The sequence below is a fragment of the Aquila chrysaetos genome, chromosome 14 (assembly GCF_900496995.4).
Source record: "Aquila chrysaetos chrysaetos chromosome 14, bAquChr1.4, whole genome shotgun sequence".
NCBI classification, from domain to species: Eukaryota; Metazoa; Chordata; class Aves; order Accipitriformes; family Accipitridae; genus Aquila; species Aquila chrysaetos.
The window spans coordinates 19,583,675-19,610,330 of NC_044017.1; the positions used below are offsets into that span (position 1 = coordinate 19,583,675).

Here is a 26,656-nt window from a genome sequence, read left to right on the forward strand (position 1 = left end):
TTGTAAAAGAAGAAATTAATAATATTTTGAATAGGATACAAATAAAATCTAGATATCCAAGAATTTATCAACAATTACAGATTTTTTTTTTTGGGGGGGTGTAAAATATATCACTATTAATTTGAAAAGCCTTTAGCTAAGTATTTTTTACAATGTGAATTCTGAAAATAATACAGGTCCTGATCCTACCGCTATGTTTGAATAGGAACAATAAATTCCATTTAAAAAAATCCTGTTGAGCTAGTATAAATGTTCTTCATTATGACCTACCTGTAAGAATTGATTGCAACTAAAATACAATGCTTTTCATCTGCTATGAAAGCCATACTAGTCTGTATGAGGCTTCCACTTTAGTATCAGTTAGATATAAGATCTTTAGATGATAGGTGTCTTTCTAAAGGCTGTAAGCAAGTATGGCTCTAAAAAGCTGGCAGAAAGATTTACACTGAACACACTGAAGGCAACTGCCTTAATGTCTAGAACATGAAATGACACAGGATTGAACTAGAAATATAGGATGTCCTATCTGCTTCAGATTAGGAAATGGGGCTGTTTTAATTTGAAAAATTTGAAAATTAGTTGTTAAAAAACAACCCCCCAAACAAACCCCAAAAACCTAGAACCAGAAAACACTGAAAATGAGTACTGTAAAATAAAGCTGTTATTACTTAATTTTTGTCTTACATAAAAAAGCTGCACTCATAATAATGTGAATAAGATTTTTTCAGTTTCAGTAGTTCAGCCTTTGCAGCAAAGATACAATATCTTCCTGCAGTTTTGCTCGAATAAAAGTCCAGCATAAAGCACAGTATAAACAATATTTAATATATAATAATAAATCAATCTTCAGTTGAATAATTGTATGTGAAACCCCGTTAAAGATAATTTTCACAAGTGAGATATAATGAAGCTAAAAATCAGTCTTGAATTAGAAACATAGGATCTTACATTCAGCAGCAACAGGGGACACTGTTGTACAGCAGCAACAGGGGACACTGTTGTAATAAATTGTCATTCCTTTTGTCAAGTACTGAGATTGCAATTCAGTCCTGAAGGCAGTTTGTGGTATCAGCAGAACCTTCTGATGGAACCAAATTCCATATATTATTGGACATGTCAATATTTGGGTTACCATTGTCTATGTATTTTTCACATTAAGTTTTGCTCGGTTTACTAATCAGAATGAGTCGCTTGTGCAGAGCTCTGGGGGTCAAAGCTAGCCATATTCTATTACATACATCATTACCAACATTATTGATTCTTGAAGTAGAGTTTTATTTTTCTCTTCTATTTAAATACATTATTATTATTGATGATTATGTGAAAAGCAAAAGGTAGATGTTGATTTCCCAACTAGCTTTATTCATGCAATAGAGTCAGTAGAGTTAACATTAAAATCTCCATTAACCTCAGCAGCATTACTATTGATGGTTTCATAGAATATAATGCTAGATGTCGATTCAAAAAGTACAAATTTGTTTATAAAATACACACAGAAGCATTATCATACTAAAATCTCCATAACTTATAAGTGAGCATATAGACATACATTCTTAAACTCTAATGTCCTCAAATATTAGGGATAGTTAAGCACTGGAACAGGACAATTAGAAACAGTGAAATATCTTTACTGGAGGAATAGATCACAAAAATATCAGTGTACATGTATTCTTGCTTCAGTTAAGAAAGATGAATTTGATGACTTTATATGTCTTGAGGACAGTTCCAATCCTACATCACTAGGAACTGACATATGTTTTAGAGAAATTAGTTGGTAAATCCTCATTAATGCAATAGTGCTAATGAAGCCTATAATCCACTTCTCTGTCTCCATTTAGAAATAGCCTAGAGTTTTATACTTCTTACTCTTAGTCTAGTAAATAACATTCAAAATGAATTGCAAATTGTTCCTGGACAGTACTCTATCTGGAACTGTTACATCAAGATGAACAGATGACATATTTTACAAATCTATTTATTAGGAATAAAGTTCTACGAATACTGTTTTCTAAGCTGTAGATGAAAAACATAGCATAAATGGTAACAAGAATCTAACTTTAATATCTGCATGTACTACATGTTTAAAATTTGTAGTATAAGAAATACTTTATTTCAAGTAAGCATAAAAAGGTCTTGAAGTTACTTTAAATGCACAAGTCCTCTGAAGAATCTTCTTACTGATATCAAAGTCTGGATGTCCAGAGAGAACCTTCAGAGATAAGAAGAATGGAAGGGAAGGATATTTTTTTTTTTTAAACCAAGAAGTCTTATATTCTTACTCTTGTATAAAAGAAAAAGCATCACTAAAAGGATATAAAAAGCATCATTAAGAGGATAACTATTAAAAAAAAATTAGTCTTCTTCCTGTGCAAAAATGGGTGCTGCAATACCTCAATATTTGGTAGAATATACTGTGGTAAGCAAAACACTTTTATTCAGGATTATCAATTTTGTAGTAGTTTGGTAGCTTTACCAAACATACAGGCTTCTAGAAAATACCAAGTGCCTAGGAATACATGCAGATACTGAATATATTACTTTTCTTTCTTTACAAATAATATGAAGACCATTTTGGAAGGCAGGAAAATATGAAAACAGAGAGATGAGAAAAGTTGCTTCACTTGATCACTGTCCTTGGAATTATAGATGTAATATTTTATTGTTTTGTATGCAGTAAGTGATTGCAATTAATGTTTTCCTAAAGATGACTGCAGTGTAGATTACAAGCATACAGAACTTCTCAACAGCTTCATCTAGCTCGAAATTAGGAAGCTCATAAAATCAATGACCATAAACTAAAAATACAGATAGTCTGCAAAAAGAGGTAATAAAATCACCAAAAAAAGTCTATAAAATTGGGTGGTCTTGAAGAGAGTATTCTTTAAAAAAAAATCAGTTAAAATATTGAAATATAGTATTCTACAAATTGCAGTTCTTTAAGTCAAATCCCACTGAATATACGAAGGTCACAGGTACTATAAAGCAAAAGGAAAGACAAGTAAATCTGTGATGAATCATTTTGTGGACAAACATTTAATATATATAATTATGATGGTTTTCACCTATAAAACTTCCATCTGAGGATGGCAGATTACTAAAGAACTAATTAAAAAAAAATCAAAGGTACATAGGCACTTAACTCATTACTGTCAGCTACAGTAACGGGCTTTTATACCTGTGAGAATCTGGACCCAAGTGGTAAGTTCCTATCACATCTAGAAAAAAACCTCTGAAAATTCTTCTGGTGTTATTTGCATTGGTTTGTGCTTAGGAAGAGCTAGTGTGTTCTTCATCTGATGGCCTTTTGCCCTTTCTTAAATATATTTTCCCTGAGGTGCCGCCATCTAGTCCAGCCGCCAGCTTAAAGTAGGACTATCAGCAACATGGCATCAGGTCAGCCCGCTGGCTGGCTCCAAGGGTGTGGATGCCACAACTGCTGTAGATAACCTGCTGCATTAAGTTCATTGAGAAACTCCTTTCCCAGCCAACTGGGCCTTTGGCCAAAATTCCCAGTCTTCCTGCAGAATGGGAGTAGTTTGTCCCCGAGATCCCAACACATTTTCTTTTGAAATCAACTAGCTCTCCTCACTGCCTTTCTCCTCCCTTTTGGCAGCTTCCCCAAGGATTTCCTAGCACTTGTTTAAAAAGTTTGAAGTCAGCTCTTATTAAGTCCAGAGACCTAGCCCTGGTGCTTATCTTCCCAAGCTTTCCTTTAAGGAAGATAGAATGTCTAATAGCCAATGCAGCCCTCGTTGCTGCCTCTGTGCTTATTTGTCATAGCATCTTCCCTGTTTGTGAGCAGTGGGTCAGAAGGAACTTTATCCCTGTTTGGCCCCTCTAGTAATTGCATTGGGCAGTTGTCACCCACATAGTCTAGAGACTTCCCGGACCGCTGACACAAGTGCATGCTGCTCTCTGAGTTATTTATTAGAACTGCTCTCTCAGTTATTTATTAGAACAGACTACGAAGCTAGTATAGTTTTAGAGCTATTAGTACTGATTTTAGAACAAAAGTAATGTCATTCAAAACTTTAAAAATTTCTAAATTTTCTTTCTCTCCTGAAAAGCAGTCTAATGAAAGGTTGATACATGTACTGTCTCTAAAGGATTAAATTGGCACTTAGATAAGAAAAGTATTTTCAGCTAGACTGAGTCCTAGAAAAGCAATTCAATATAAAAATAGATACTAATTTTACTGGAGCCATCAAATTTTGTAAAATGGTAAAGGCCAATGTTTTCACCATTGAACTTAGTGATAGTTTTGCAGATTTGAGCATAAATCTAGGAAATGCACTAGATTTTTATTTTATAAAACCTGTTATAATTTAAATAACTGAAAAAAAAAAAGTTTATGAATACAATGTTAATGTCTAGCACTTTTGAAAAAAATACTCAAGAGCAGTTCCTCCCAGGGAAAATATGATCCCTGGACTGCTGCCAAGGTCAGTTCGAGTTTGGATTATCTACTGCACATGTGCCTGTAATTCAGTGTAGCCTCATGCAGGGGTTGCTCTAACATGCACATTAGCCTGCTCTGAAAAGGATGATTGCTCTTGAATCAGTGGTCTTTGCTCTCAGAGTTCATTTATGCATTGCTAAGTTGTGCTCCTAATGGGGGTACATTTCGTGATTGAGAATTACTATTTGTTGAGTTTTCCATTAGGTATTGAATAATAATAATTATTATTATGTAGAAACAATTATTTTAGATGTACTGTCTGTATAGGTATCTGGAAAACTGGGAGCAAAATAAGAAGGCTTGGGGAAGGAGAAATATTGAAAACCTTTTTTTCAGATTTCACATTCAGGACAAAGGACCTTATACAGCTGATTTCCAGTAGTAGAAAAAGGGTTTGCTTGCTGTTTGGGTTTTCCTATTCACATTCAAATCCAAGTGGGGATGGAAGAAACAGAGTAAAAAAGGGTATCTTTCCCTGTAGCTATCAAAGACTGTGAATCTTTGAGTCACAGTCCTACTTGAATTCCTACACTGACCCCAAGGCAAACCTTCCTGACATATCTGCCCCAATAAGTATACCACTGGCACCCTCTCTTCACCACAAGGCAAGAAATAAGATACCTGCTGCCAAATCCCCATCCTATGTTCAAGACTATTCAAGTGAAATGCTTATGCTTCCTGAACAGTTATCAAGGCATGGCACCAGAAGCCGGTCTAGACTTTTGGTTTGCTAAGCTCAGAACCAGAGCCAGTCAGTAGGAAATGAGAGGCATAAGAGTATTTCTGTACACATTTGAATAGTAACTACCTTAGAATTATATGGCTCCATCTATAATCCACATTGCCAAGATTTTTTTTTAAAGTTAAGCATATAATTGCGCATAATACCTTTTTCAAAATATCCTCACATTTTAGAGCATTTTACTGGTAAGTAAGAGAAATATCTTCTGGACCCTATCTGCACATCTACAGAGCACATTTAATAAAGGAAGACTAAATACTAAATACAATGAACTCTACCTGTAGATCACAGTACAGTAAATACACTCAGAGAATCTTACCAGCTAAATAGGAACATTCATGTTTAAGAATTATCTTTGTGCCAGTGAACTTAAGTATCTGCTGTCACTCTGAAGACTGAAGTCTGCTGATTTCAATCACAGCTGCATTTTGGATTTAATACAAGGCTAATATGTTAGTGCTTAACCATTAGTTTACAGAAGTACTCTTTTATTTCTCTGGAAACATCCTGTGTAACAACTGCAGCCTGCGCAAGGTCAAGCCTCATAATCCTGTTTTTGGACACCTGATGGATGGGAGTTGCCAGTAGGCTTGCAAGATAGGTACTCTCTGAGGGTTCAGTAGCATTAAGATGCAGACAGTGCTGGCCATTCTTTAAAAAGTTACCCTAAGTAAGCCTACACCAAGGCACATATGATAATATTTTCTGTTTGATTTGACTCCATGTGAATGACTTTTTGGCACAGAAACAAATTACCTATGCCAGGGTAGCTCTTAGCATGAAGGCCACATTGAGGTAACTACAACACTTCTGGCATCCAGCCTTAATCTTCAAGGTGTCATGCTATACCGAGCCTGAGCAGTGCTAACACCCTGTATTGTACTGCAAGGCATACTGTAGACATAAGTACCCAAGCAACTTCTCAAACATGGATTCCTGGACTTAGCAGCTGATCTACACTTTTGACTTTGTCAAATAAAGCGGCAAGGAGATGTGTAGGTCCTTTTACAGATCTAATTGTGAGTATACTGACATGAAAAGCAGAGTAGTGGACTTTTTAAAAAGTTACCAATGATTTAGAAAAAAGTGAAATTACATGGCATGAAAGATCATCAAGGGTGTTCCATTTCAAAGATCCTTCTTTATTCCTTAATAATTATTGAAAGACACTTTGGGATTTACACTGATAAAATTCCTGATCAGTTTATCTTTAAAAATTGTATTTATCTTTTTAAAAGATTGGGAGTGAGATGATCCATACATATACAATTTTTTAGTAATAATTTTTAAAACGTAAAAGAGTTTAGGGGAGTCATTCATGGCTTGGTTTCCTTTTTGCCTTTTGTTAATCACAGTATTATCAATAATAGAACAGAAATTGTGATTTTAGAGAAGAAATTGCTCTGTGCAAGATATTGTTCTGATAAATGTCTGCTCTTTCTCTTTTGACAAGAGGAATGCCCTCAGCTGGGGTGGGTAGTGACATTCCCAGAAAAATGGTTAAAATTGATTGCTTTACTTTGGAAGAAATGGAGAATCTTTCCTTATTTTCCTGCCAAAAGAAAAGTTGTAAGAAAGAGTCTTCATAGTGTCATCCTCTGGGTATATTCAGACCTTGCATAAATGGACAAAAAGGAGTTAAGTTAATGTAATGAATAAACTGAAGGTAATCACTGAATTAATGAGGTAGTTGCAAATTAATTAGCTCAATAGAGTTAGACCATTTAAACCAGGTCTGAATTTAGCCTTTTTTTTTTTTTAAAGAAATCTTAGAAATAAATTGAATCCAAACCAAACAAACAAACCCAAGAATTTTAATAAATAAATAAACTAAGTAACTGTGATGATAATAGATATCTATGGCAAGGGCCACATGTTTTCTTAATGATTATCTGCTTGGCATTAAAGTTTAAGGATTTTTTTTTTTATTAGGCTTATTTATTTTCAGTCTATATACTATCATTTCCAGAATGAATCTGACTGAATTGATCCAGGATGTCTCTGAACTTAGTTAAAGTATTCATTTGAAAAACAAGAGAGTAAAACTTTGTCTTCTACCCACTCAAATTGTTCCTTTGCCTTTTAACAAACCAAAGCAAATGTTTAAAGTAGGATATGCATATTCCCTCAGAGGGAAATAACATAAAAAAGAACTACAGAAACTGAGGCACAAAGGAGAAAAACAATTTATGAATACATGCAAGAGCTTTTCCTTCTCCAAGTAAATTTCACAATATTTAAATGTGCCTTTCAGCATTAGCAGTAGACTAATTCCATTATCATAATTTATTAACCAGATCTTTTGTTCTATGTAGTAATACACTGTGTTTCCATGCTGTGTATTTTTTATCCCGTGACCTAATTTGCGTAAAAGGAAACTCTTATAACTCCCTTGTTGTAATGAATAAAATGTTAATGAAGAACTACAGAGAAATCCCCTTTGCATTAGTTCCTTATTCCCAGGAACATCATCATAAATTTGTTTGCCTGGTTCTGACAATGGTAGTGATGTTCAAGCTGTGGAGAAGCAATAGTTACACTAAATGGTTCTGATGGAAAAGTTAAAGATATTCAAGGCACTGTCATCAGGGATGGACTATTGGAAGTTATCTTTTGGAAGAGGAACCTGATGGATTTGGCCACAATCCAATTTTTTTTTTTTTTTAACATTTATTATCTGCATTGATAACTGCACTATGAGATGCCTTTTCAGAAAATGTAAATTAAAAAAAAGTTGCAAAGAAAGTTTTTTTCTTCAGCACATGGAAAATTGTAGATTAGTGCACTTCTCCACTGCACATTGGTTATATCATTCAGTAATTTCTGACAATGATGTCATGGTAGAAGTGTTAAATCTAAAGAATATAAATCATTATGTGTTTGCAGTGATTATAGATTACTTGTTAGTAACTGTATCATATTTACTTTATTAGAAATTACCAGGTGCTGTTAGCCTTTACAGTCTTTAAGACTAGACGGAATGTTAAATCATATAGGAAGATGGTATTCCACTTAAATAATTCAACTTTTATTAAGAAACAAAATATATACTAGTTATAAATTGTATTCTGACTACTCTGTCAATATTTGTGCAGAACTTCGAAAATATGAATGGTCATTATAAATTGTACTAAATTATGGCCTCACTGTTTGACACTTCTGGATTTGCTTCAGACAGCTCTTTGGAATTGAGGCATGCTCCAGTCCTGAGGCACTCATATCCCTAAATGTCAGAGAATTTGTCATTTACCCTTCCTTGTAGATTAACAAACTCATTTTAGCAGCAAAGGGTTCTTTCTTTAGAAAGATCTGACCTACAGATCATGTCACTTGCCTTGCTGATATAATCATAAAGATACATTTGCAATTGTCTTACCACATTTTAGGACTGTCTAATTTGCAAGCAATTATTCCTTCTGGTTTTCCTAGATGGAGATTTATGGGCATTAAGATTAATAGTTCAGACAGACAAAAAAGCTTCTTTGAGAAAAACTGGGTATAAACCTCTATCAGTTGTTGTACAGTAGCATTTCATGTTCCTGATCTTCTCTAGATGAGAAGTACTTCAAACATAATAAGCACAATAAGTGACAAAATGGATCAGCTTGCATGCAGCTGTTTGCCTCCTTCTGTTCCTCCCAGTACAGCATGACTCCAGTGGGTCATGGGTTTGCTTACTCAGCACAAGTGACTGGTCCTGTTCTTCACAAATAGCTGTGTTGACTGTCTCTCCTCAGGAAAAATGGTAGGAAATTTTCAGCTTTTACTCTGTATAACCTCTTGTTCATGAATCTTTCTTTTCAATATGTCAGAATCAAACAATAAGTACATATCACATCAGATTTTTAAAATACAAATATATTTAAAATTTATGGTAAATTAAATATTAAAATAAACTTATTATTGTTATGCTGACATGAAGTTTTCCTTTAACTGTATACACTTATAGAAGCAAATTATATTCCATGTTTTCTCCTTCTTTTCAGAAGAATTCTTTCCTCAGATTGGAATCACAATAAGTATAAAACACAGGCGTTACATGAAAATGTGTAAAAAAGAATTCTCTTCATCTGCTTCTGAAATCCAAACACTCTTGTTGAGTCACTCTCTGTCAAAACGCCTGTGTTCGGTCAAGAGAAGTGTTCATCACGCCAGCAAAGGAGAGGGGATATCACAGCAAAGATATGTATCCAAAACTGGTTTGTCAAGTCGTACCACTCCTCCTATAGCTCCTTAGATATCCCCTTAATAAAAGTGTTTGCATTATCTGGACTGATATGTTAAAAAAAAATCTTCAGATTCTTAGCTAGTGATTTACACTGAGGTCAGCAAAAATTGTAGAACAAAGCTCCAAATGCAAAAATGGATTGAGGCTTCATATAAGGAAAAATTGCAGTCCTAACACCTTAACTAACCTTTTTTTTTTTTTATCATCCTAAAGACCCCAGCACTTTGAAAAGCACTTCAGAAGTCTCCTGGGTTTCCTGTTGTGCTTCAGTTTATTCCCTGTTGATCTTGACAGCTAAACATCTTGAGCTCAGCACTTGTTTCTTCTCCCTGTGTCACAGACTCAGTTTGATAAATACTAACAGCACGTGAGTTTGGCTTCCACAAAGTGGAGCAGCAATTTCTATGTTCTATATCATAAAGAATACTAGAGGGAAGTCCACCTTTTATAAGTAATTTTGTATAGGAACATTCACTTGGATCTGGGTAGTTATAGGACCAATTCACTTCTCTATTCAGGGGATTCAGACCCTTACCTTGTGCCTCCTTAGAGATTGTCCTGTGGCCAGGCTGCTCTGGAATAGCTGACAGTTTCCCTGTGAAGACAAAATGAAAGATTAATTTTTAACTAAATGAAAGGGATAAAGCAATCTGAGGGGGAGAAAGGGTAGTTTTTCTGTTGTGATCCAGTTTTCAAAATCTGCAAGATGGCAGAGACTGGTAGTTTATGGTGGTTTAAGTACATGCGGATTAAAGCTTCCAGACCATTTTGTACTGTCCGTATTAATCCAGGTTTGTTTAAGAGAGAGGGAGCAGAGAAATTTCAGGCATATGTCTACAACTTCTTGAGTTCTGGTCTTGCTGGGATCAGTTGTGCAAGGGGAAGTTCAGGTTGAACATTAGGAGAAGGTTCTTCACTGAGAGGGTGGTGGGTCACTGGCACAGGCTCCCCAGGGAAGTGGTCACAGCACCAAGCCTGTCAGAGTTCAAGGAGCATCTGGACAAAGCTCTTAGTCCAATGGTTTAGTGTTAGGTAGTCCTGCGAGGAGCAGGGAGTTGGACTCGATGATCCTTATGAGTCCCTTCCAACTCAAGATATTCTATGATTCTATGATTCTATGATGTAGCTAGAAAAAGTCATACTGAATTCATAGATTTTTAGTTAGATTAATGTTATTGCTATGAAATAACTGAGGTGACACAGAATAAATCATTAGTATTTTATTTTAAAAAGGAAAAGTAAGTCCATTAGTTAATTATCTTCATTTGACTTAGCTAGAATAAACCCTCCATAATCTGGGACTTCACCTTTTTTTGCTGGTGTGAGTATTGCCTGTATACCTTAAAGGGATAGACATGTACCAACTAGTTCAAGGGAAAATAAATATTTTTAAAAAATGAAAAAATTACAATGGCATAAATTTATTTCTGATTAACTACTATGAAACTCCAGATAGAGAAATTATGTGGGATGCTAATAGCTTTTTATCTATTCTGAATTGACAACAAGATGTTATCTTTATAGATATTTAAGATGGCAAATACATACTTAACAATGAAAGAGGAAAATATGATTAATAAGGAGTTATCAAATGGCATGGAAGATATAGCAAAGGATTGGAAGTGATCTCTTTGTTATTGAGCTCTTCTTTTGCCCTTACTGGCATCAGACCACATAAACCCATTTAGAAATTGATGCAACTTTTTCTGAAAATCAGTTGGTGTTTTGCTTCCATCTGCCACTATTTGAAGACTGTATTACTTCTGATGGCTAAAAATCTTTACCTAACTTTCAAAATAGCCTTGTGTGGTGGGTTGACCCTGGCTGGATGCCAGGTGCCCACCAAAGCCGCTCTATCACTCCCCTCCTCAGCTGGAAAGGGCAGAGAAAAATACAGCAAAAGGCTCATGGGTTGAGATAAGGACAGGGAGAGATCACTCACCAATTACCATCACGAGCAAACCAGACTTGACTAAGGGAAATTAATTTAATTTATTGCCAATCAAAATTCAGAGTAGGGTAATGAGAAATAAAACCAAATCTTAAAACACCTTCCCCCAAACCCTCCCTCCTTCTCAGGCTCGACTTCACTCGCAATTGCTCTACCTCCCACCCCGCCCCAGCACCGCAGTGGGACCGGAAATGGGGGTTGCGGTCAGTTCATCACATGTTGTCTCTGCTGCTTCATCCTCCTCAGGGGAGGGACTCCTCTTCCCCTGCTCCAGCATGGGGTCCCTCCCATGGGAGACAGTCCTCCACGGTCTTCTCCAGTGTGAGTCCTTCCCACAGGCTGCAGTTCTTCATGAACTGCTCCAGCATGGGTCCCTTCCATGGGCTGCAGTCCTTCAGGCACAGACTGCTCCAGCGTGGGTCCCCCATGGGGTCACAAGTCCTGCCAGAAAACCTGCTCCAGCCTGGGCTCCTCCCTCCACAGGGCCACAGGTCCTGCCAGGAGCCTGCTCCAGCGTGGGCTTCCCACGGGGTCACAGCCTCCTTCGGGCATCCACCTGCTCTGGCGTGGGGTCCTCCCCGGGCTGCAGGTGGAGATCTGCTCCACCGTGGACCTCCATGGACTGCAGGGGGACAGCCTGCCTCACCATGGTCTTCCCCACGGGCTGCAGGGGAATCTTTGATCCAGTGCCTGAGGCATCTCCTCCCGCTCCTTTTTCACCGACTTTGAGGTCTGCAGGGTTGTTTCTCTCACATATTCTCACTCCTCTTGCCAGCTGCAGTTTTTTGTCACATAGCAACTGTTTCCCCTTCTTAAATCTGTTCTCCCAGAGGTGCTACCACTGTCATTGATGGGCTCAGCCTTGGTCAGTGGTGGGTCCATCTTGGAGCTGGCTGTCATTGGCTTTATTGGACATGGCAGAAGCTTCTAGCAGCTTCTCACAGAAGCCAACCCTGCAGCCCCCCCACCAAAACCTTGCCATGAAAACGCAACACACCTTGTTTTAAAATGATGCATATTCACTAATTCTTGTGGCAACAGCAGGCTTTATCTTAAACAACTTCCCTCCACCGCCCCCCCCCCCATTTTTGTGTCCATTTCCATTAGCTTGTATATAAAAAATTAGGATATAAATTTTTCTGTATTCAATTTATTAGACCACATAAGGCAAACTCTCAGTATTTTCTTGTAGTAGGTTTTAATTAGGCCAATAATAATTCAGTTGGTTTGTTTTTAAAGAAAGTAAGTTAAATAAGTATTCCAGATAAATCCTCACTAGTATCCTATATGAACAAATGATTCTCTGTCTTTATTGGAAAGCTTTTCTTGGTGCATCCTAAGTTTAGTTAGTACACCTAGATCTCTATGGCTATGTCTCCAGCATTAAAAATATCTTCTTCAAGATACAACCCCTTATGTCCAGACTAAGGGCTCAGGGCTGATCCATTCTAGACTGAATTTGGCATGCCCACATTGAATGCTCCTTAACCCACAGTGTGTGCCTTTATTGTTTTTTTTTTTTTTTTTGGCGGGTGGGGCATTTTTTTCATCCCAAAGCACCTGGGTATTAGAGTTATGTCACAGTCAACAAGATTAATGTTTTTAAAAGGTAATATTGAAGACATGTCACATGCCTCAACAAGTGATATGAAGGCATACGGAGTGCTTGACAGTGCTGCTGTGACAGCAATGGAGGAGCATATATAAGATGGCTTAAGCTAAATTTGGTGGTCTTATTCTGTACCAGTTCCAGAGAAAAGCCTCTGGAGTGAGCTGAAGATATCTTAGCTCTTCACTGTCCAGACTCCCATCTCTTTTTGAGACAATCTAACTATTTTATGCCAAGCCATAAGCAATGCATTTTGTGATGTAGGTGAGCTTTATCAGCTGATGAACTTAGTGCTTATAGCAGTCATTCTTGCTATTAGTGTCTAAGTACTTTGAACTCTTCCATTCCATTTCTATTACTCTGATTTGTCATTATTTCCTGCCATATGATATTCTGATCCTATATCGGCAATATTTCCCAGCTTTATGTCATTGGCACATTTCATTAGGAAGCTCTTAGTTTATATTCCAATGAAATGTATGTCAAAGTATATGTCAGCCTGCAGCCTGGTACTTTAAAAGCTCACTCTCATCTCAGGAAAGATGTTCTGTTTCGCTGTCATTTCAAATGGCGTGCTGACTCCTGTATTATTTCTGGCTTGAAAGTGTGACAGAGCCTCACAGGGACATTTACTGGGCTGGAATGTGTCCAGGTAGATTTGGCACAGTTACATTCCCACCTTCAACATCACCAGTTAATCCTTTACCTCCACACTGCACATCACTGCCATTTCTGTAAGCTGAGGTAATGCATTTTTCCTTACACCATGCTTAACTTTTAAGTTCTAACTCATGTTCTCTGCAAAGTGACCACCTTTTTTGGCTTCTTGTGTTTTATCATACAATGTTTGGGCTTTTTTTAAAGGTTTAATTCAGTTTGCCTTTTAGCAATTCTTTTTATGCTTTTATATCTTGATCTCTGAAAAGTTTCATTCTTTGTAATCAGTTCTGTTTTCTATTCATTGCAAGCTGTCCAAGGGGCATTAAAATTTCCTTTTATAGATGGTTTATCATCTGGTTATATCTAAAAGCCTTCACTGCAATCTTTTTCTCATGGTTTGGAGACATCTCCACCTTTAAGTGTTTTGCTGTTTTGTCTAGCTAATTTATAGTCCTCCAAGTTTCTCTATTTTTCATTTTTGGAAATTAGAGTATTAATTACAGTTCTGCATTTATTCAGCCTTCTAATTTAAGCAGAACTAATACCTGACTAAGTATGAATACACGATTTTATAGCTAGTTCTCTATAATGTCCACCCTACTTGCAAAAGCAAGTTTAAAATAACATCAGTGTCTGTTAGTTTAGTGATTGTTTACTGAAGAAATGTTGGCTATCATCTCCAGGTTACCTGAACCCTACTGTTGTTCATACCATGTGTTTTAGTTCTCTCTTCAGACTTTCACTGTTCATTATACCACCAACATTTACAGCTACCTCAGTGCCTTTACCTTTATCGCTCCCTGACATGGACAGAGCAGATTTTTGACAGTTGTGTTTCACTTCTGCCTAATGTTTCACCAACTTTTTCATTTCACTATTGCCAGGATGGTTCTGTAGTGTTCATTTTGCTGCAATAATGTGTAAATAACAAGTATAGGAAAGAATGAAATGGATGTGAGCAGTAAGGCTGATATTTATTATGCTTAGTATTTAGAAATTTTATTCTTCTATCTGAAAATGTATATAGTCTCCTAGTTGTCTTGTTCATTTTACATTAGTATGCCATTCCTTTGTTACATTTTATCTGAAAATAAAAGAAAATAAGGTTCCTCCTCCTGAAAGCTTTTCAACTATTAGAACTTTCATGAAGTGGTTGAGGATTTTCTTTCTTTTTAACAGAAACTTTACTTTCAAAACCATGTATGTGTTAGTTTAACCTTGGTACATATGCTTAGCTAGAGGCTAAGAAAAGAAAGGTTCACTATTAAATGACTCATTAATCAGCTTTAAATCTGATGAATAATACTTTACAACCTCTTTGACATATGGTAGGGTCTGCAGCAAGTTTGGCATAATGGTTTCACTTAATAAACACCTGATTAGCATTGTTTAACAGGTTTGGATTGCATGAAAACAGTAAAATGGCCACATTCTATCTAGTTAATTCCTCATTAGCAGCCTTATATTCACCGTGTTTGACAGACTGTATACTAGCTTTGACACAAGGTGACCTCTTGCATGGGCCCGTTCATCACCTTCAGTCTGTCATAAATGGAGTCAGTATAAATGTCAATATGAATGTGCCATCACCAGAGATTTTTGAGAATTAGAATCCATCTGGTATCATAAAGGTTATTTTTTCAACCTTATCATTACAGACATGATGAAATTATATTGAGTAACAGGTAAAAATGTAAGGAGATAAAGCTGCAGTAAAATGTCTGGGTGGAGACTTTTATTTAATAGGTGTTGTAAAAGCTTAAAGTTTGCACTATGTAACTAATTTCAGAAAGTAGACAAAACATATCCTGGCTTATAAATGCATTGTTCTTAAATTTTAAACAAATATGAAAATATTTATTCAGTTAAAAGCTTTGGGGAATTCTTTATTACTATAATTTAGATAAACCCATTTCTAAAATATATTCCTTTTTTTTCTTTGAAGAGTGATTAGAGTTTGACAGCTCATTCACTTTATTTCCTCCCAGTGGGGGTTAGCCAGGAGCTAATCACATCCAGTCCTGGTATGGGGACAAGAGGACAACTTTAACTTAAATGAGCGGAGAATCTGATGTAGTAAAGCTATTCTCCAATATCAGTTCATCCTAAATTCTTCCCTGTGTGTTCTCCATCTAACAAAGCATAATGTGATATCAGGCAGTGCAGTGGTCATAGATTAGTCACCACCACATGGCGCGCAGTACATCTACAAGGTAGAAAATAGATCTACTGATTGAAAGTCCTGTGAATTTGGTGAACAAAAAAATCTTACCCCAGTACTAGTTTTTATCATTAAAATTCTGATAAAAATTCTGTCATCCTTAATAAGTTATTTCTGAATTAAACATAACTGTTTCTGGAAAAGTTATGGTAGAATATACAGTTCAGTCCATTTTGCCTGCAGTGGAATGCACAACAGTTTTGGTCGCTTCCTATAGAAATCATGGTCAGCTGGTAAATTGGAAAAGACACAACAGTCATAAGAAAAATCTGGTGGCAAAAGCAAGCACACAGGAAATGAAAGAATAAGTTCTGAGCAATCCTTTGCTACTGAGCCCAGCCAGTCCCTAGAGGAGACCCCTACCTTCCAGCCTACAGCTGTCTACCCTGCTGTCTCTCCTGAACAAGTGTAGACACCAAAGAGAGAGAGAGAAAAAAAAATGAAAGTCGGTATCTTGGTTTAGATAGCCACTGTGGTTTGAGTGACTGAAGACAGTCCTGTTGGAACTGGGCAGGGGCGGAGAAGCAAGAAAATTTAAAAGCCTAAATCAACATTTACTTACTCAAATATTCAGTTCCTCTGAAGCCAATATTGTCTTTCTTCCATTAGATATATTCAGACTTTTATCCAAGACAGTACTCAAATATATGCTACTGTGTCTCACTTTTCTCATATATCTGTGTAGAAATCTAGAACAGCTGTACGTAAACTAAAATGGGGGGGAAAAAATCCCCCGTGCAGGAAGTGAAGATGAAGTCCATATTCTTTTATGAGCATTTCCTTGTGTTCTCTGCTGAGATGCTGCGCGGTCCAGAAAAAGGCCTGGAGATTCAGCACGTAAGATCACATTGTCCAAATTTAGAGTACACAATTTTATTTCACAGCAGTGATTGCTTCAGCCCTCAGGAGCCTCAGTATCATCAATAATCTTCAGGAATTCAGCCTAACTAACAGAGACAATGTCAAGAATGGTCACTAAATCCTGCTTATCTTTGTCCACATGATTATTCTAATTAATTTGATTGAGATTAATTATCTTAGTAAGGTGGATATCATGGCCCAATACATATCACGACTTTGCACAGCGCTTTGCCTTCAAGTTCATATTATTTCCTTCTGTTCTAACTATCCATACCAGTCCAGAATTGTTGATGATTTCCTACTGGTGGGTCTAATATCAGAGTCAATATGTACTAAAGTAAAGAATCAATTTTTCCAAAAGATTTTGAGACAAGATTTACCTGAGAATAATCACTGCTAGAACAGATAAAATAGGATAAGTTACTCAATTTGAATCTGGGGTACAAATTTAAGTATGGGGTATTGTCTTGGATGTCTCTTTCTTAATGCTACTTTAGCCCCCGAATACAGAGACACAATTATAAGACAGGGAAATAAATCCATTTATATGGAATCTAATGATTCTTCACAGTGCTGACACTGTAATTTAACAATTACATGTGGGATTTATTACTATTTAGCAATTACATGTAGAATTAATCACAAACTGAAACATAAGGTCCTAAAATGCTTTACAAAAGTCAGAACAAAATAACATGGAGCATCCAGTGTATTGGCTTTGTGTGGCAAGGTTTTGGTAGCGGGGGGGGTTACAGGGGTGGCTTCTGTAAGAAGCTGCTGGAAGCTTCCCCTGTGTTCGAGAGAGAGAGCGGATACCAGCCGGCTCTAAGACAGACCCGCTGCTGGCCAAGGCTGAGCCCATCAGCAATAGTGGTAACGCCTCTGTGATAACATTTTTAAGAAGGAAAAAAAGTTGGGACAGACGAAAATGGCAGCCGGAGAGAGGAGTGAGAACATGCAAGAGGAACAACCCTGCGGACACCAAGGTCAGTGCAGAAGGAGGGGGAGGAGGTGCTCCAGGTGCCAGAGCAGAGATTCCCCTGCAGCCCGTGGGGAAGACCATGGTGAGGCAGGCTGTCCCCCTGCGGTCCATGGAGGTCCATGGTGGAGCAGATCTCCACCTGCAGCCCGGGGAGGACCCCACGCCAGAGCAGGTGGGTTCCCGAAGGAGGCTGAGACCCCGTGGGAAGCCCGCGCTGGAGCAGGCTCCTGGCAGGACCTGTGGCCCTGTGGAGAGAGGAGCCCAGGCTGGAGCAGGTTTTCTGGCAGGACTTGTGACCCCGCGGGGAACCCACGCTGGAGCAGTGTGCTCCTGAAGGACTGCACATGGTGGAAAGGACCCATGCTGGAGCAGTTCATGAAGAACTGCGGCCTGTGGGAAGGACCCATGTTGGAGAAGTTCATGGAGGACTGTCTCCCGTGGGAGGGACCCCACGCTGGAGCAGGGGAAGAGTGTGATGAGTCCTGCCCCTGAAGAGGATGAAGCAGCAGAGACAACGTGTGATGAGGGTACCCCCATTCCCCGTCCCCCTGCACCGCTGGTGGGGGGTTGGTGGAGAATCCGGGAGTGAAGTTGTGCTGGGGAAGAAAGGAGGGGTGGAGGGAAGGTGTTCTGAGATTTGGTTTTATTTCTCATTACCCTACTCTGGTTGATTTGTAATAAACTGAGTTAATTTTCCCTAAGCTGAGTCTGTTTTGCCCGTGATGGTAATTGGTGAGTGATCTCTCCTGTCCTTATCTCGACCCACAAGCTCTTTGTTATATTTTCTCTCCCCTGTCCAACTGAGGAAGGGGGAGTGATAGAGCGGCTTTGCTGGGCACCTGGCATCTAGCCAGGGTCAACCCATCACAATCCAGGCATTCCATGCCTTTGGAAGTAATCCTGAAGACAACTTTCCTGCAGTGCTAGCAAGAGTACAAAGAAAGTTGTTGTGCCTACAGAAACATTATTGTTGAACACAGCCTTATACTTTAAGCAATTGTTTCTGACAGGTCACAGTAATATAGAAGAGTCACTTGAGGCATAAGTTCATTTAGTCATGTCCAGTTTATACACATCAGACAAGAAGCTGACCTACAAAAAACACATTTAAATGAGACTTTGCTGATTTCCACCAGCTCAGAACTGGACTCCTGATTTTTAAAGCTGGTTTGTGGTTACATTTAGAAATGACAAAGGTTAACTCAATGTAATTTTAAGGGCAGAGACTTGATCTGATCTGGTAAAAAATTATATATTAAAGGAGATGTGCTGTTTATCATAATTACTTTATCATCTATCACAATCAGTGGAATCCAAGGTCCTTTTTAGTATGTCTCTTACTGATAGTAAAGATGTAAGCTCACAATGGACTATTCCAGTTGTTGTTTAGACAAAGAGAGATGGAGCAATAGAAACTCTCTCTGTGCCATTGGTAAAAGAAGGTGATTCCATGTTCATTGCCCAGAATTCAAACTTGCTCAAAATGTAAATATTCCATTCAAAGTTATTTTTATGGAATTGTTGTGGTTTTAGAAGTTTTCAAGGTAATTTTCCACCATCCCCCAAAATTCTGATGAAAACCAATAAAAAGTAGTTTCTATAAATTTAGGAATTTTAATATATATACATTATTAATATAATTTATTATAATATTATTATAAGTAGATTTACAAATGATAGTTTTTAGTTTTAATCTTACTGTTGCTCGCATGTTTCTATTTCTTCTTGTTCCCATGCTAGTGGAGAAGCCTAACAAAAAAGCAAAACAGAACAAAGTAAATATTCAGTTTGGATTTTGGACTAGATATCAAAAGTTCAGAAGTTTTTAAATTGTTCTGGAAAGAATTTGGGGAATTATATTTTATTTTCATTCTTTCATACACTACATTTTTCATGTTCTGCTCATCAATATGAGAAACCACCATCACATTCTTATACCTGCAAATAATTACATTCACAAGTAACTGTCACTACAAATGATAATATTTGCATATCTAATTAAATTATATATATCTACACTAATAAATCACACAGCAACATTTTCCCATTTACACTAACACTGAATTGTACAATTGGTTGTGGGACTAGAGGTGTTTTTCTGATACTGGAGGCTAAGTATCTCACTATGAATAAATGTATAATCTTAAAATCACCTGTTAAAGGGAAATACAATATCTTAACTGTGGTCTAAAACTTGTACCAGTAACTGTTAACTGTAAGAGGCAGAAAGACTTAAATTAACCTTTTTTCTAAATTTATTTTGTATGATTTTCCTACAAAATATAAGCATAAAATTGTATATTTTTCAGTTAACAATATGCAGTGTTCAGATATTAATATTTCATCCAGTGCACATTTATTTAAATCTGAATTTTATATGTATATTTTCTTTCTTAATATCAATTGTCTAGTATTCATCCAAGATAGAGAGGAATAACACAAAGTGAAGTAAAGTCTTTGGTCCAGATATATTTAACATTTAAATTCACATTGCTCATGCATTTTGGCCTCCTTGAGATGCAGTTCCTGTATGCAAACACATTCATAAAAAGAGAAATCCTAATGGTCTGCTGTTTCTTCAATCAAGCATGAATAGAATGAAGAGAAAGTATTAACAAATACTGATGTGAATGAGAACACTATTCTTTTTTAGTAATCCTGTTAAAAACAAAGTAGTATGAAAATTCTTCACATACCTAAACTCATTTTTCTATCCTGACATTCCTTTAAATCAACTATTTTTATATCATTAGCATATGTAATTCTATTAATCTGCACTCATTCCAGATTAGCCAAGGTACAAGCCTCTTGCACAAGTCTAGCTGTGTCATTCCTCTTCTTTTACATACCCACAGGGTATTCTTTTATGTGTTTTGAGTTTGGGTCTTGCTTTTGGTTTTGGTTGTTTTGTTTTGTTTTTTTTCTTTCTCTGCCATTGCTTATTTCAAGTTCTTCCACCAGCCAACTTTTTTTTTTTTTAAATTCTTGTTTTAACCATATTCTTTAAAGGAGATATCTTACTAAACATTAAGAATAGTTGCTGTTCCAGCAAAAGAATACTTTTAAAAGTATTTTTATTTCTTAATTATTTTTTTGCTTATACCTCAATATTCTGTGGAAGTGCAAGAAGTCATACAGTTTGTAACATGCACAGTATTTTAAAGCAAAAAGTAATTGTTCTGATGTTAAACTTCTACAACAGAATAATACCCATCAATCTAGTGCTTAAAGAAAATATGGATAGCTAGTTTTACAAAATTTATGTCTTGTCAGTTTTTAAGTACCAGCAGTAACTTACAGCGCAGAAATTAGTTTTGAAAGTGTTAAAAACTTTTTATATTTTTAATTTCCATACAATGTCTTTATCATTGATTCATCAGTTTTGTTATAATTTACAGAATAAAACATGAAATATAATCAACATTTAATAAAAATAGAATTCAAGTTCTTACTGATGTGATATCTTTTTTTCTATGAAGTCCGTAGTCATCCATCTTGAACCCAAAGCATGTAGGAAGACATAGGTAGAAGTATATTAAATCTGACAAATGACCTCCCATGTGCAAAGGAGGAAATAAAGATTCATTCTCCGTGTTTGTGAGATCATTTTGATGAAGGGAAGGCTAATTGAGGATGACATATATTCTAAATCTAATTCAAATCAGCATTTTTACATGAAGACTCATCACATTTCCAATGGTACACTCTACCATAAAACAGCTTAGTAAAGACATTCTGAATTTGATTCTGGATATTTTTTTAAATGCTTCATCAGAACTGACACTTTTAGTGGTAATGAGTTTCCAATCTTAGTATTAGTACAAACGAGATACCTGTGGTATTTCACATCTCTTATAACAAGAAGCTGTTGGAGCGAGTCCAGAGGAGGGCCATGAAGATGATCAGAGGGCTGGAGCACCTCTTCTCCTATGAAGACAGGCTGAGAGAGTTGGGGTTGTTCAGCCTGGAGAAGAGAAGGCTCCGGGGTGACCTCATAGTAGCCTTCCAGTACTTAAAGGGGGCCTACAGGAAAGATGGGGAGGGACTTTTTACAAGGGCATGTAGTGATAGGACAAGGGGTAATGGCTTTAAACTGAAGATTCAGATTAGACATAACGAAGAAGATTTTCACTGTGAGGGTGGTGAGGCACTGGAACAGGTTGCCCAGAGAAGTTGTGGATGCCCCATCCCTGGCAGTGTTCAAGGCCAGGTTGGATGGGGCTTTGAGCAACCTGGTCTAGTGGAAGGTGTCCCTGTCCATGGCAGGGGGGGTTGGAACTAGATGGTCTTTAAGGTCCCTTCCAACCCAAACCATTCTATGATTCTATGATTTCTTCTTAATATAATTAAGTCTCGTGTTTCAGAGAAAAATGCAACTAATATGTGATTATGTTTAGAAAACATGCAGGAAAAGTACAAATACAGGATTTTTTCCTGTAAAAACAAATCACCTTGAAATCATTATAATGTTAAATTATAGACTTTTTCTCTGGCACCCACAAAGTAATCAAATTTAAGAACAAATAGTATTACTATTTCTTTAAAAATGAGAAAGAGTAATATTGTCCTGCTTTAACTTAAATGGTAAAAATTCTTCTTTGAGATCATTAACTTAACACTAACTTAATAGTTCAGCTCCTTCAGAAGACTCATGTCATCTTACACCATTAGTTTTGCTTTGTTAATACTGCAGATTACAGCTTGTGGATGTAATACATACTATGAAAAATCATGACCATTTCTCACAGAAAGATGAAACTGCATTTTGAAGATGTTTATGAAATTATAGTATAAAACTCTGTGTAACTTTGTGCAGTGGGTGAGCAGGACAGAACATTTAGGAGATTTGCTACCTTAATGCATGGGTAATGCTTCTCAACCATTTTAATTAAATTTGCATGCAAACATTTTTATTCAAGGAAGGATGGTATAAACATAGCTGATAATAAGATATTTTTATTTATAATACTTAATTTCCACTCACATAATGATCATTCAGCCTTCTCTCCATCATGAAAAAAAAAAAAAAAGCTTCAGGATTTTCTAGCACAGCACTGCTTTAGAGGTAGCTGAGTACCGAAATATGGAAATTTTGTTATACTACTTGTGGAATTCTTTTCCTTGAAAATTCTAGCACTTTAAAACTGTGCCATAAAACTTTGGAAATTTACCATTCATACATTGACAATAAAGCAGACAGTAGTACTTAGAAGCTCTGACTTACCGTTTCAGACATTAGACAGCACTGCAGAAAAAGTACTACTTAAATGTTAAAGGAAGATTGCTTTTCATGGAATGGCCTCTTCAGCATTATGAAAGAGTTATATGTGACTGTAGTCTTACCAAAACTATTCAGAAAAAAAAGACAAAATAGGAGTAGGACAGACAAAAATAAAAAAAAGGGCAATTAAGCCTACACTTTGCCAGCTGTGGATAATGGCTCTAATGGGGCTGTTGCCCAGAAAAAAGGGGCTACAAGCCTTACTGAAGCAAGAATGTCCTCAAGCAACAACTGGGAAGACTCCAGGGAGAAGAAGTAGTATTGACGTATGCTGTCATATGGTTGGGGTTATGAAAAGATTATTTCCATCTGATGGGTGCTTAGTAACCACTGTGATATACTACTTCTACATTGGAATCCAAATTATATATATGTTATATGCCATAGAAAACATGTGAAGATCTGAGATGATGCTTTTGGGGCTGCAACTAGTGTTATTTTCTTCTTCGTCTTTATTTGTGGTCACCCCTTATGCACAGGTACTTTTAAAAAATTAAATAAACAAATAAATAAAATGAGCGTTTATTTCCTGAAAGTAGAAACAGAGCACAGGTATCTGTAAGACAGATAAGCATGTCTAAAAAAACCCAAGATTTTTTTCCTTAAATGAACAGTAGTATTTCCTTAAAAATCATGTTACTTGACTCCTGGATCTCATCCTAGCTTAGCCTCTGCAGTGTGCTTCCACTCAGGCTGAACAAATTAAATGGAAAGAAATACTATTTAGTGGATATTCACCTAGAAACAGAAAGAAATTTCAAAGTGCTCCAAGGTCATTTACTTGTATAGATATTTTACTGTGTAATCACTTACAACTTCTGTCACCTTCCTGATCCATTAACAGAAACTTTGGATAAAAGGGGAGCAAAAGGACCACTGTAGTATGTAACTCAGGCTCTGTTGCTTGTAATGATTGTGTTCTTCTTTTAAGGCTCCATTCATTTATTCTTGACAGAAACAATTATTTGGAATAATTCTATCAAAAGGCAGGTGGTATGCAGTGTTCAATTTGGAAAGTAGATCATTATTTGCTACCTAGAATATCCCCAGTATTGAATGGAAGTTGTATCAAGAGGCAACAATATTAAATCTTTTTAATTTATTATTTAATTCAGATATCATAGTAAACACAGCTTAACTAGACAATATGCAGAAATAATCCAAGCATAGCTCCAAAGGTAGGGGGTACTTTAAATGGAGATAATCTCCTACACAAATGAAGAGATTCCCAAACATTTTCAGTCAAGCTAATTGCTGCTGTATAGGATTCTAGCATCATAAATGCAATAAAAATTAACACAAATTATAAACTAGCTGAACTTATGCCTGGAGTTTCCATATAATGAAATATGCATATTTTTATCAGTAGAAAAATAATTGAATTAATAATACAATAAAAAATTAGCATCTGTACATACATGTACATTAGAGAAGTGGCTTATGCTGGAATTTGAAAAAAAAAAAAAAAGAAAAAAAAATGTTCCATCTACCACCTTATTTTCATCCAATGTTATTTCACATTTTTCCTGTGTTTTAGTTGTAATAATGGTAGGTAGAATCACTGAAATGTTAAACCAAAGAACCTTCCCAAAAGTAATGTTAGTGGTAAGTAATTTGCCTCTTTTGTAATGTGCAAAGAATCAAAAAGAGGGAAGGCCTGCTTACATTCACTGGAACTAAATATTAGCACCCAAATTCAATCTTAATGTAAGCAAGAACAATTCAATTTAGTTTGACTTTATGGGAGTCATGGCAGTACAAGAAATAATTCCCTATCTTTTGTACAATGTCACTAAAAGTATAGAAAGGAGTCAGGGATTTTAGAAAAGAGGAAATATTAAGTGCTTTTTGATTTCTATCTCTAAAGCAGAAACCTAGAAATCTCATTACAAAATTGAATTTTCTTCCTTAATAACATTCCAATAGATTTACATATTACATGTAAGTTCTTGGCAGGATATTAAATTCTGTGGGGGAAAAAAAAAAAGTTAAAAGAATTGATAAAATAAGAAAGATTTTTAAAATACCAAGTAAAATTTTATGCCTTTAGAGCCATCTGTGAAATCAGGATAATTAATGTCTGGTTTTTGCTGATGTTTCACTTTGAAAGATGATTTCTTGCTATTCAGGTGGCCTGTTTGCCAAAGCACTTGTCTCTGGGTTTTGGAAAGTAAAATTCTTAAGTTACATTTTCTCACTACAGAACATCTGTTTCTTTTATAAAAAGAAAAATGTTCCTTGCCACTTCCCAGTAAAGCCCTTTCCACTGTGATTTCTTCGTATGCTAAAATCCTTTTTTGACGTGTGTCATCATTAATCATTAGTTATTAACTGACTTTCCCCTTCCCTGTCTGCCAACAAGAAAAGAACTTCAGAAATTAATATTGTCTACTTATTTACACAGTCACATTTGTAATTTTTCATGGGTATTATAAAAGCTGAGTATCCAGGAAAGGTAGAAAGGTGGTTTATTCTTCCATGGGGCAAAACTTAATGACAACAGAGTTTGGCAGGAGTTGGATCTCCAGCTGTGATTCTTGAAGCCATCCCAGTGAGTACTGCTTTAACTCATAGATGCTCATACCTAGCTGTATGAGGAATAACATACCTTATAGGACCCTATCTGTGCTCAGTGTGGAGGAAATTTAGGCAAATTTCAGTGCGTATTCTCATTTCACCTGCAATGAAATCTTAGAATTATTCAGAACTTAGCCTCATGTAGACTATTCTTATGACACCTGTCTTAATATCTCTCTTTATATTACAGTGTTTTTAGCTTTTTGTTTCCTTAATATTTTGCTACATTTATTTTTCTCGTCATCACTGCAAATGGAATTATAGCAGTTAAGATGTATTTTTTGAAAGGTCTTATTTTTCTAACAAACACCTAAATGTACAGGGTATCATTTCAATTTTGTTACCCTTTTCTCCAAATGTATGCTTGAAAATACAAACAAACTATGCTTTTTAGACTTGTCCATGGTAAATACAAGCATTGAAGAATTTGAAAGTAATATTGCACAATCAATTTCAACATCAATTACATCAAGTAGATCTGATGTCACTTAATTTAAACGTTTTACCTGTTGTTACATTTCATTGTATCTAGGTCTACAATAATTAAATTGGTTTACACTCTGACATCTTACTGAATTACCCCAATTTCTTTCCTCTTTATTGGAGGAAAAATGTACCATCCATAAGCACTGGACATGTTTTGCAAGATCAAATCTGTAAGATCAATTTTCCCTAACGTCTTTCTAATAATAATTCATAGAATCATAGAATATCCTGAGTTGGAATTGACCTACAAGGATCGAGTCCAATTCCTGACTCCACACAGGACAACCTAAAAGTTAAACCATATATCTAACAGCGTTGTCCAAATGCTTCTTGAACACTGACAGACTTGGGACCATGACCACTTCCCTGGGGAGCTTGTTCCAGTGCTTGGCCACCCTCTCAGTGAAGAACTTTGTCCTAATATGCAACCTTAACTTGCCCTGACACAGCTTTAAGCCATTTCCTTGTGTCTTATCACCAGAGAGAAGAGATTAGCACCTCCCTCTCCTCTCACCCTCCCAAGGCAGTTGTAGACAGAAATGAGGTCACCCCTCAGTCCAGTCTCTTCATCTTTAAGCTGAACAAAGCTAGTCTCCTCA

At 36.4% G+C, this 26,656-nt stretch overlaps 1 long non-coding RNA gene across 2 annotated transcripts in view; it reads left to right on the plus strand.

Annotated features, from left to right (window-relative positions):
- LOC115350789 overlaps window positions 1-26,656 on the plus strand; it is a 102,806-nt gene that overhangs the window by 22,368 nt on the left and 53,782 nt on the right. Inside the window, exon 1 of one of the 2 annotated variants that reach the window (XR_003926616.1) lies at window positions 25,426-25,545. The exons of the other annotated variant lie outside the window; for it this stretch is intronic. This is a non-coding gene — a long non-coding RNA (uncharacterized LOC115350789). Of the gene's footprint in view, window positions 1-25,425; window positions 25,546-26,656 lie in introns of those variants that run through there. 2 annotated transcript variants of the gene reach the window in all.